Source organism: Benincasa hispida, chromosome 12 (genome assembly GCF_027475165.1).
Source record: "Benincasa hispida cultivar pf3 chromosome 12, pf3_genome.v1.1, whole genome shotgun sequence".
Lineage (NCBI taxonomy): Eukaryota > Viridiplantae > Streptophyta > Magnoliopsida > Cucurbitales > Cucurbitaceae > Benincasa > Benincasa hispida.
Genome location: NC_143489.1, coordinates 7,279,294 through 7,291,139, shown reverse-complemented (window position 1 = coordinate 7,291,139; position 11,846 = coordinate 7,279,294). Strand labels below are relative to the sequence as shown.

Below are 11,846 nucleotides of genomic sequence, written 5' to 3'. Positions count from 1 at the left end.
AGTCGTGCGTGCAGACGATTTTGGGAACGGAGCTCGTTTGGTGTCCCAAACGACTATCGAGCTCAACGGGGATGCCCCGGGACCCAATTATTGTGCGCAAACTTTTCGGCGGGCGAAAAATCTGAAAATGGACCCAGGGGTTCAGAACGATGAGAAAAAGTCGTGCGCGCAGACGATTTTGGGAACGAAACTCGTTTAGTGCCCCAAACGGCTATCAGGCCTGATGGGGCTGCCCTGGGGCCCAATTTTTGGGCGCAAACATTCTGACGGGCGAAAATCTTAAAACAGAACAAGGGGTTCAGAACCGTCTGCACAAACGAGCTCCGTTTGGGGCACAAAACGAACTCCGTTCCAAAAATCGTTTGCGCGCACGACTTTTTCTCATCGTTCTGAACCCCTGGGTTTGTTTTTAGATTTTCGCTCGCCGAAAAGTTTGCGCACAAAAATTGGGTCCCAGGGCACCCCCGCCGAGCCCAATAGCCGTTCGATGCACTAAACGAGCTCCGTTCCCAAAACCGTCATTGCGAACGGCATTTTCTAATCGTTCTAAACCCTTGGGTCTATTTTTAGATTTTCGCCCGACGAAAGGTTCGCGCACAAAAATTGAGCACCGAAGCACCCCCGCCGTGCCCGATAGCTGTTTGGGGCACAAAAGGAGCTCCGTTCTCAAAACCGTCTGCGCGCGTGGCTTTTTCTCATCGTTCTGAACTCCTGGGTTCGTTTTTTAATTTTCACCCGCAAGAAAGTTCGCGCACAAAAATTGGGCCATGTGCCCGATAGTCGTTTAGGGCACCAAAGGAGCTCCGTTCCCAAAACCTTCTAGGCGCACGACTTTTTCTCATCGTTCTGAACCCGTTAGTCCATTTTCAAATTTCCGCCCGTCGGAAAGTTCACGCACAAAAATTGGGCCTCAGGCACCCCCACTGGACCCGATAGCCTTATGGGGCACCAAACGAGCTTCGTTCCCAAAACCGTCTGCGTGCACAGCTTTTTCTCATCGTTCTGAACTACTGGGTCCGTTTTCAGATTTTCGCCCGCCGTAAAGTTCGCGCACAAAAATTGGGCCCTAGGGCACCCCGTGGGGCTCGATAGCTATTTGGGTCACCAAACGAGCTTCATTCCCAAAACCGTCTGCGTGCACGGCTTTTTCTCATCGTTCTAAACAACTGGTTCCGTTTTTCAAATTTTCGCCCGCCGGAAAGTTCGCGCATAAAAATTGGGCATCGGGGCACCCCCGCCGTACCAGATAGCCGTTTGAGGCGCCAAACGATCTCCGTTCCATAATCCGTCTGCGCGCAGAACTTTTTCTTATTGTTCTAAACGCCTGGTTTCGTTTTCAGATTTTCGCCTACCGGAAAGTTCGTGCACAAAAATTGGGCCTTGGGCACCCACGCCGGGCCCGATAGCCGTTTGGGGCACCAAACGAGCTTTGTTCTAAAAACCGTCTGCGCCCACGACTTTTTCTCATCCATCTAAACTACTAGGTCCGTTTTTAGATTTTCATCCATTGGAAAGTTCATATAAAAAAAATGGGCTCCGTGGCACCCCCGTCGGGCCCGATAGCCGTCTGGGGCACCAAACGAGCTCTGTTCCCAAATCCATCTGCGCACATGGCTTTTTCTCATCGTTCTGAACCCTTGCGAATTTGAGAGAAGGCACCCCCGCCGGACCCGATAGCCGTTTAGGGCACAAAACGAGCTCCGTTCCCAAAACCGTCTGCGCTCACGGATATTTCTCATCGTTCTTAACCCCTGGGTCCGTTTTCAGATTTTCGCCCTCAGGAAAGTTCGCGCACAAAAATTGGGCCCCGAGGTCGACAGTCGTTTGGGGCGCAAAACGAGCTCTGTTCCCAAAATCGTCTGCGCACATTGCCTTTTCTCATCGTTCTGAACGCCTTGGTCCGTTTTCAGTTTTACGCCTGCCGGAAAGTTCGCGCACAAAAATTTGGTCTCGGGGCACCCTCGTCGGGGCCGATAGCTGTTTGGGGCACCAAACGAGCTCCGTTCTCAAAACCGTCGACGCGCACGATTTTTCTCATCGTTCTGAACCCCTGGGTCCGATTTCAGATATTAACCTGCCGGAAAGTTCGCACACAAAAATTGGGCCCCGCGACACCCCCGTGGGCCTCGATAGTCATTTGAGGCACCAAACGAGCTCCGTTCCCAAAACCGTCTGCGGCACAGCTTTTTCTCATGGTTCTGAACCCTTGTTTCCGTTTTCAAGTTTTCGCCCACCGGAAAGTTCGCAGACAAAAATTGGGCCCCGGGGCACCCTGATGGGACCGATAGCCGTTTGGGGCACAAACGAGCTCCGTAACCAAAACCGTCTATGCGCACGACTTTTTCTCATCGCTCTGAACTCCTGGGTCCGTTTTCAGATTTTCGCTCGTCCGAAAGTTCGCACACAAAAATTGGGCACCGGGGCACCCTCGCCGGGCCCGATGGTCGTTTGGGGCACCAAACAAGCTCCTTCCCAAAACCATCTGCTTGCACGGCTTTTTCTCATCGTTCTGAATCTCTGGGTCCGTTTTCAGATTTCGCACGTCGGAAAGTTCGCACACTAAATTGGGCCCCAGGGCACCCCCGTTAGGCCCGATAGCCGTTTGGGGCACCAAACGAGCTCCGTTCCCAAAACCGTTTGCGCGCACGGATTTTTCTCATTGTTCTGAACCCCTAGGTTCGTTTTCATATTTTTGCCCGCCATAAAGTTCGCGCACAAAAAATTGTCCCCGGAGCACCCCCTCAGGCCCGATAGTCGTTTGGGGTACCAAACGAGCTCCGTTCCCAAAACCGTCTGCACTCACGGCTTTTTCTCACCGTTCTTAACCCTTGGGTTCATTTTTTTATTTTCGCCTGTCGGCAAGTTCGCTCACAAAAATTGGGACTCGGGGCACCCCCACCGGGCCCGATAACTGTTTGGGGCACCGAACGAGTTTCGTTCCCAAAACCGTCTGCATACACGGATTTTTCTCATCGTTCTGAATCCCTGGGTCCGTTTTCAGATTTTCGCCCATCGGAAAGTTCGCTCACAAAAATTGATCCCCGGGGCACCCTGCCGGGCCCGATTGACGGAAACTTTCTTGGTTGCTCTGATGACCATTACTCCGTTGAAAGAATTCTTGTGGTCCTTCTTTTTGTGCCACAAATTGAAAATTTTGTTGTTGGTTCTTCCAAGCAAAATTGAGGTGGTTTTTCCACCTGGAGTTGTAAGTGTTTGAAAAGGGGTTATTCTTTACAAAATATACAGACTGTGGATTTTGCGGGCAATCTTCCATCGTATGCCCATTACCGCAAGTCGCACACTTTGTGGTGTTTTGACTTATTGCGTTAATCTGCCCACCTTGTGCTGTTAGGCTGTTGATCTCCATTCCTTGAATCAAATTCATCATTGCGGACATTTGGTTTTGTAATGAAACAATGACACCGTTATTTGCGTCAGAATCTTTGAGTCTTAATCTATGGTCACTCTCCCTTCAGTCTTCGTGATTCTTGGAGATGCGGTCCATGATATTCTTCGCCTCATCGTAAGTTTTGTCAAGCAGACCACCGGCTGCTGGCGCATTGACAGCGGTCTGCGAAGCAGGATTCAAACCGTGATAGAAAATTTTCATTTGCAGGCAGTCTGGCAGCCCATTATGTGGACAATCTCGGATCAACCTTTTAAACCTCGCCCAAGCATCGCTGAGCGATTCGTCCATATCTTGTTCAAAATTAGTAATAAACTTTCTTTGTCTTGCGTTTTCGATAGGTGGAAAATATTTCTTCATAAACTTCTCCACCACCTGCTCCCAAGAAGTAATCTCTCCTGGTTCGAGCGAATAAGCTCATTTCCTAGCCTGATTACAAAGAGAAAATGGGAACCACGTTAGTCGAACTTCTTCAGCAGAGATGTTCGGGAACACAAAAGTGTTACAGATTTCAATAAAACTTCGGAGGTGGGCATGCGGATCCTCGCCACGCTTTCCTCCAAATTGACCTGCAACCTAGATCATCTGCAGCATCACTGGCTTCATTTCAAATCTACTACAGTCTAAGATAGGCCCCATGATTCCCGGAGAGAAATCATAGAGGTTTAGTGATGCATAGTCCCTAATGGGCCTATTTTGATCGTTTGCCAACAGAATCGGATTTTTCATGACATTGTTGTTGTTTGGTGCTCCATTTCCAGGCTGCTCCGCCATCTCTTCTTTGTCGGATTGTGGTTGTTGTTCGTGGTCTCTGAGTCTCCTTCGAAATGTTCTCTCAATCTTCAGGTCATAGTTCGCCAGAGATTGAGAGTTCTTCAAAGAATTCACAAAAATTATCATTAACAACTATTTTGCCGAAGTCCCCAGCAACGGTGCCAAAAACTTGGTGCGTTGTTTTTATTAAATGGAATTATGGATGATATGTGTTGATCGATTGCATTGTGCACTCAATTTTCCCCAGCGGAATTCAAGTGTAAATTCCTCTGAGTTTCCTGGTAAGTCTAGGGTCGAACACAGGGACTTGTAAAAATAGTTATGTTGGTAATATTTATGAAAACTTTGTGGTAACTAAGTAAATAATAAGTGTTGGGTGTGTTGTTGCGTTGATGAAAAGAAGTAAATAAAGGCAGCGGATTTGAGAAAGATAGTTGTGTTGATAGATGCAATGAGTATGTAGTGTACGGGTTGAGAAGGTCTTTTAGCTAGCGTTACTCGAGAAGTGTCAAACCTTGCGATCATGTTACAACCATGCACAACAAGTCATTTCCCAATGTAAATGTGATGCTCCCAAGTCTAGGACGCATGTGTTGAATGCAAAATGTCCATAGAGCTTATTCCTAAGTCTCTACTCTTGTCCTATGCGTTGATGCAAATGCATGAAAGCAAGGTGACTGCATACAATCATACCTTATTGCTAAGATGCATGTGATGCATTAATAACAAATAGTGCTCATTCCTAAGCGCCTATCTCCTGTTTATGCGTTCTAATCTGGTTTTTCCAAACCTAGATTCTGACCTGACCTTCCCAAGTCTAGATCCTGTCTTTAGACTACTTTCCCGAGTATCTCTAATAGACGAATGAAACATACATAAATAAGATAATCGCAAAGATGAAGATTCCCTCGTTATGCTAGCTAACTACTTCTCAACCCATTCAACTAATTAGCTACTCATGCCTAAATAACAGAGAGTGAACAGATATAGAGAAAGAAATTTCATTCTTATAACTGAGTTGAGTACAAAATGACAATGGAAAATAAAGGTAGAGAGCCTGGTAGCAATTCCTTGCTGACCAAGGCTTTTTACACTGAATCTTTATTCTGATCTACAAATGTTCTTGCTTCCACAGGCGCCAGCCCTCTCTCTGTGTTGGAGCTTCCGGTGCTTTTCCAAGCTTGTCAGAACGATCTATCGGCACACCTTCTTCCTTGCGTCTACCTTAAAATGAAAGAAGACTATGGACAGAGACGTGAACTTGTAAAGTGATGAAGTAATCGACTGCTTAACCCCTTCTCTGAAGAATGTACTTGGTATTTATAAGGCATAAAGGTGAAAGGCGGTTTCTCTCTATCGGTTGTACAGATGGGACGGCTTTAATTCCTGGCTGATGCGCCGGATAATTGTCACTGATAAAGCTGAATGTACTTTGTGACCATTATCGGCTGTCAACTTAATTTGGATCCGACTGCTGTCATCTTTCTGTCCCATCGATCTTAATTATCCTTTCACCCGAATGCGCCCACCATGTTGCGCTGACCAAGTTGTAGTGATTATTTTTGGTCGAATGTTTGCGAGCACGATCAACGCAAAATCTTGCGGTGAAGTTGCGCTCGACCAATGTATTCCTATGATCGCAATCTTTGCATTGCGTTAACGCATATTTTGCACAAAAATATAAAGATCAACTGCTCTAATGCGTTGGACGCATGAGACCGCAATATTATAGAATTTATGCTTAATGGACAGAAAAATATAAAGATCAACGCAATCCAACATTGTTTAAGAACTTGGCACTATGATAACGTGCATTTCTGCCCATTATCACACCCCAAAATTTAAACAATGCTTCTCCTCAAGCATAAGCTAAATATTCCTTTAGTAAGTTAACCGCAAAGTTCTTTCCCTAGATTTCTCAAGGATACTTCGTGCAAATTCTATATGCCAGAATTTCCTTAAGTCTTATTCAAATCTTTTCCTAAAATATTTTTAAGACTTAGGGATTGCAAGCTTAACTTTCAAAAGGACTTTACTAAATTCCGGAACATCGCATGATTTATTTCAAAAAGAAAATTTTCCACCGGGGTGTCAAATGATTTATCCTTGCACAAAAATTTTCTTCATTGCTATTTTTTTCTGATCTTGCGCTGATCCAAGTGCCTTGTCTTCGTTTTGGCTTGCCCCCACGTGTGTCATGCGGACATCCAACTACGAGCAATGCACTCATTTTTCAGACTAAACTCATATCGATTTGGCAGTGGAGTTGCGGTCATTTATTTATGCGTTGATCCTGGTGACTTACTTTCGTTTTGGCTTATCCCCATGTGTGTCATGCGGACATCCAACTACGGATAAGTGCATTTCACAACTTAAATCTTATCAACATGGGTTTCCCATTGCATTGACAGTGGAGTTGTTATTCTCAAAATTATTTTTTTTATAGCAAGGTCGAAAATAAATATCTCACCCCCAATTTTAAAATATGGTAATGTCCTCATTACCAAAAGGAATTAAAATAAGTCATGTGATGGTCAAAGAATGTGTTGTAAAGGAAGTTTGAAATAAATCTAGCAAGCCTCTAACTTCTAGAAATATTTCATGAGGTGACTATCTTAAGATTTAAGTTGACTCTAGTATATACAAAAGAGATAGAAGCATATTTTTCATCATTAAAATCATACTTGGATAAGAATCAACATGCGGTAACTTACTAAGGTTATCTACATGTTATATGATTGTGGTAATCAAGAAGGATGTGGTAATAAAACTTTGAGACGTAAAATTCAATGTGATAGCGCAAAATTTGAAATAAAGATAAGGAAGAGTACACCTCCAAATTTTACGTTGTCGCCCACATTGAGTATTGATGCATCCATCCTTGCGGCGATCTTTGCTTCTGTGGATTGCGATGATGAAATTAGATCATTTGTTCCTTCTTGTAGTATCTCCACAATCCTGTGCCTCGATCTTTGTAAACAGGTAAAGAGAGGGTCAAATGATTTTAAAACAAAACAAGTTTTTTTTTTTTTTTTTTTTTATATATAGCATAGGTGAAATACTGATAATAGTAAAATGACGAAGAGTTAAATGTTCAAGAGTTGAGTAAGGGATAGTCCAGGTTTTTCAACTTTGTGGAGATTGTTTCTGGCTGAAAATCTCCTTCGCAATATGCCTTTATCCGTTGTCCATTAACTTCAAATGTTCGACTGCCATCCTCGGTGATCAGTTCCACCGCACCATGTGGAAATACTTCTTTGATAATGAAGGGACTGGACCAGCGTGATTTTAATTTTCCTGGGAAGAGCTGCAATCTTGAATTGAAGAGTAAGACCTTCTACCCGATTTGGAGGTTTCTAGCGCATATGCGTTTATCATGACAGCGTTTGGTGCGCTCTTTATAAATCTTCGCATTCTCATATGCGTTGACCCTCCATTCTTCCAGCTTGACCAACTGCAGTTTTCGCGCTTTTCCTGCTTGCTTTGAATTGAAATTCAATTTCTTGATCGCCCACAATGCTATATACTCCAGCTTTAGAGGCAAATGACACGCCTTGCCAAATACCAACGCATAGGGAGACATGCCTGTTGGTGTTTTAAATGCGGTTCGGTATGCCCACAACGCATCATCAAGCTTCATTGCTCAATCCTTCCGCGAAGGCTTTACTACCTTCTCGAGTATCAACTTGATTTCTCTATTGGAAACTTCGATTTAACCATTTGTTTGCGGATGGTATGCGGTCGCCACCTTATGGAGGATATCGTACTTGCACAACAACTCTTTGATATTGTGATTGACAAAGTGTGATCCTTCATCACTTATGATGGCACGGGGAGTGCCAAAATGAGTGAAAATATTCTTCTTGAGGAACTGGGAGACTACCGCAACACTTGCGACGCATGCAATTTCCTCTACCCACATCGAAACGTAATCCAGGCCAATAAGATATAATTCTTGGCATTTAGGGCACGAAACGAGCTTCGTTCCCAAAATCGTCTGCGCACACGGCTTTTCCTCATCGTTCTAAACCCCTGGATTCGTTTTCAGATTTTCGCCCGCCAGAAAGTTCGCACACAAAAAATGGGCTTCGAGGCACCCCGCGGGACCCGATAGCCGTTTAGGGCACCAAATCAGCTCCGTTCTAAAAATCGTCTGCGGGCACGGCTTTTTCTCATCGTTCTGAACCTCTGTGTTCGTTTTCGAATTTTCGCCTGTCGGAAAATTTGCGAACAAAAATTGGGCCTCGAGGCATCCCCGCCAGGCTCGATAGCCGTTTGGGGCACAAAACGAACTCCGTTCCCAAAACCATCTGCGCCCACGGCTTTTTCTCATCGTTCTGAACCCCTGAGTACGTTTTCAGATTTTCGCCCGCCAGAAAGTTCGCGCACAATAATTGGGCCCCAGGGCACCCCTGCCGGGCCCGATAGCCGTTTGGGGGCACAAGACGAGTTTCGTTCCCAAAACTGTCTGTTCACGGCTTTTTCTCATCATTCTAAATCCTTAGGTTTGGTTTAAGATTTTCGCCCGTCGGAAAGTTCGCGCACAAACATAGGGCCCAGGGCACCCCCGCTAAACCCAATAGCCGTTTGGGGAACCAAACGATCTCCATTCCCAAAACCGTTTGCACGTACGGCTTTTTCTCATAGTTCTGAACCCTTGAATCTGTTTTCAGATTTTCGCCCGCCAGAAAGTTCGCCCACAAAAATTGGGCCCCGAAACACCCCCGTCGGGCCCAATAGCCGTTTGGGCACCAAACGAGCTCTGTTTCCAAAACCGTCTGCGCCACGGATTTTTCTTATCGTTCTGAACCCCTGAGTCCGTTTTCAGATTTTTGCCCCCCGAAAAGTTCGCGCACAAAAATTGGGCTCAGAGGCATCCTCGCCTGGCCCGATAGCCATTTGGGGAACCAAACGAGCTACGTTCCCAAACCGTCTGAGCACGACTTTTTCTCATCGTTCTGAACCCTTGGATCAGTTTTCAAGTTTTCGCCCGCCGGTAAGTTCGCGCACAAAATTTGGGCCCCGAGGCAACCCCGACGGGACTGATAGCCATTTGGGGCACCAAACGAGCTCCGTTTTCGATACCGTCTCCGCGCACGACTTTTTCTCATCGTTCTGAACCCCTGGGTTCATTTTCAGATTTTAACATGACGGAAAGTTCGCACACAAAAATTGGGACCCGGGGTACCCCCGTCGGGCCCGATAGCCGTTTGGAGTACCAAACAAGCTTCCCAAAATCGTCATCTTGCACGTCTTTTTCTCATCGTTCTGAACCCCTTGGTCCGTTTTCAGATGTTCGCTCACCGGAAAGTTCACGCATAAAAATTAATTAACGGGGCACCCCCGCCGTGCCCGATAGCCGTTTGGGGCACTAAACGAGCTCCATTCCCAAAACCGTCTGCGCACACGACCTTTTCTCATTGTTCTGAACCTTGGGTCCGTTTTCAGATTTTCGCCCGCCGGAAAGTTCGCGCACAAAAATTGGGCCCCAGGGCACCCCGCCAGGCCTGATAACCGTTTGGAACATCAAACGAGCTCCGTTTCCCATATCGTCTGCGCGCACGACTTTTTCTCATCATTCTGAACCTCTGGTTCTGTTTTCAGATTTTTGCCCGACAGAAAGTTAGCGCACAAAAATTCGGCCCCAAGGCAACCCCGCCGGGCCCGATAGCCGTTTTGGACACCAAACGAGCTCCGTTCCCAAAACAGCCTTTGCGCATGGCTTTTTCTCATCGATCTGAACCGCTGGGTCCGTTTTCAGATTTTTGCCCGCCGGAAAGTTCGCGCACAAAACTTAGGCCCTGGGCACCCCCATCGAGCCCGATAGCCGTTTGGGGCACCAAACGAGCTCCGTTCCCAAAACTGTCTGCGCGAACGGCTTTTTCTCATCGTTCTGAACTTTTGGGTCCGTTTTAAGATTTTCGCCTGCCAGAAAGTTCCCGCACAAAAATTGGGCCCCGGGGTACCCAGGCTGGGCATGATAGACGTTTGGGGCAACAAATGAGCTGCGGTCCTACAACCGTCTGCGCGCACGAGTTTTTTTCATCGTTCTGAGCCCCTGGGTCCGTTTTCATATTTTCGTCCGCCGGAAAGTTCGCGCAACAAAATTGGGCCCCAGGGAACTGCCGCCGAGCCCGAAGCCGTTTGAGGTACCAAACGAGCTCCGTTCCCAAAACCTTCTCCACGCACGGCTTTGTCTTATAGTTCTGAACCCCTGATTTTGTTTTCATATTTTTGCCCGCCGGAAAGTTCGCGCACAAAAATTAGGTCTCGGGGCACCCCCGCCGAGCCCGATAGCCGTTTGGGGAACCAAACGAGCTCCGTTCCCAAAACCGTCTCCACACACGACTTTTTCTCATCGTTCTAAACCTTTGGGTCCGTTTTCAGATTTTCGCCCACCGGAAAGTTCGCACACAAAAATTGGGACCCGTGGCACCCCCCCCGGGCTCGATAACTGTTTGGGGCACCAAACAAGCTTCCCAAAACCGTCAATGCGCACAGATTTTTTTCATCGTTCTAAACCCCTGGGTCCGTTTTAAGATTTTCGCTTGCCAGAAAATTCGGGCACAAAAATTAGGCCCCGAGTCACCCCCGTCGAGCCGGTTAGCTGTTTAGGTTACCAAACGAGCTTAGTTTCAAAAAACGTTTGTGCGCACGACTTTTTCTCATCGTTTTGAACCCGTGCATTCGTTTTCCCATTTTCGCCCACTTGAAAATTGGGCCCAGGGCACCCCGCCCGGGCCCGATAGCTGTCTGGGGCACCAAACGAGCTTCGTTCCCACAACCGTCTACACGCACGCCTTTTTTAATCGTTCTGAACCCCTGAGTCCGTTTTCAGATTTTCGCTCGCCGAAAAGTTCGCGTACAAAAATTGGGCCCGATAGCCGTTTAAGGCAACAAACAAGCTCCGTTCCCAAAACCGTCTTCGCGCACGGCTTTTTCTCATCGTTCTGAACCCCTGGAATCGTTTTCAGATTTTCGCCTCTCGGAAAGTTCGTGGACAAAAATTGGGCCCCGGTGCAGCACGCCGGGCCCGATAGCCGTTTGGGCTACCAAACGAACTCTGTTCGTAAAACTGTCTGCACACATGGCTTTTTCTCATTGTTAAGCCCTGCGTTCATTTTGATATTTTCGCTCGCCGGAAAGTTCGCGAACAAAAATCTGGCCCTGGGGCACCCCCACCGAGCCCGATAGCCGTTTGGGGCACCAAACGAGCTCTATTCCCAAAATCGCCTACGCACACGGCTTTTTCTCATTGTTATGACCCCTTGGTCAGTTTTTCAGATTTTCGCCCGTCGGAAAGTTCGCACATAAAAACTGGGCCCCGGGGCCCCCTTGCTGGGCCCGATAGACGTTTGGGGCACCAAACGAGCTTCATTCGCAAAATCGTCTGCGCGCACGACTTTTTCTCATCGTTCTGAAACCTTGGGTTCGTTTTCATATTTTTGCCCGTCGAAAAGTTCGCATACAAAAATTTTGCCTCGGGGCACCCCGCCGTGCTCGATAGCCGTTTAGGATACCAAACGAGCTTCTATCACAAAATCTTCTGCGCGCACGACTTTTTCTCATCATTCTGAACCCCTGGGTCCGTTTTCAGATTTTCACCCGCCGGAAAGTTTGCACCCAAAAATTTGGTCCCAGGGCACCCCCGCTGGGCCCGATAGCC

At 47.0% G+C, this 11,846-nt stretch overlaps 1 non-coding gene across 1 annotated transcript; it reads left to right on the top strand.

Moving 5' to 3' along the window:
• The first annotated feature begins 3,626 nt into the window (after window positions 1-3,626).
• On the top strand, window positions 3,627-3,733 carry LOC150031739 (small nucleolar RNA R71). The gene has a single exon (XR_016525641.1). It is a non-coding gene; the product is annotated as a small nucleolar RNA R71 (small nucleolar RNA).
• The last annotated feature ends 8,113 nt before the right edge of the window (window positions 3,734-11,846 follow it).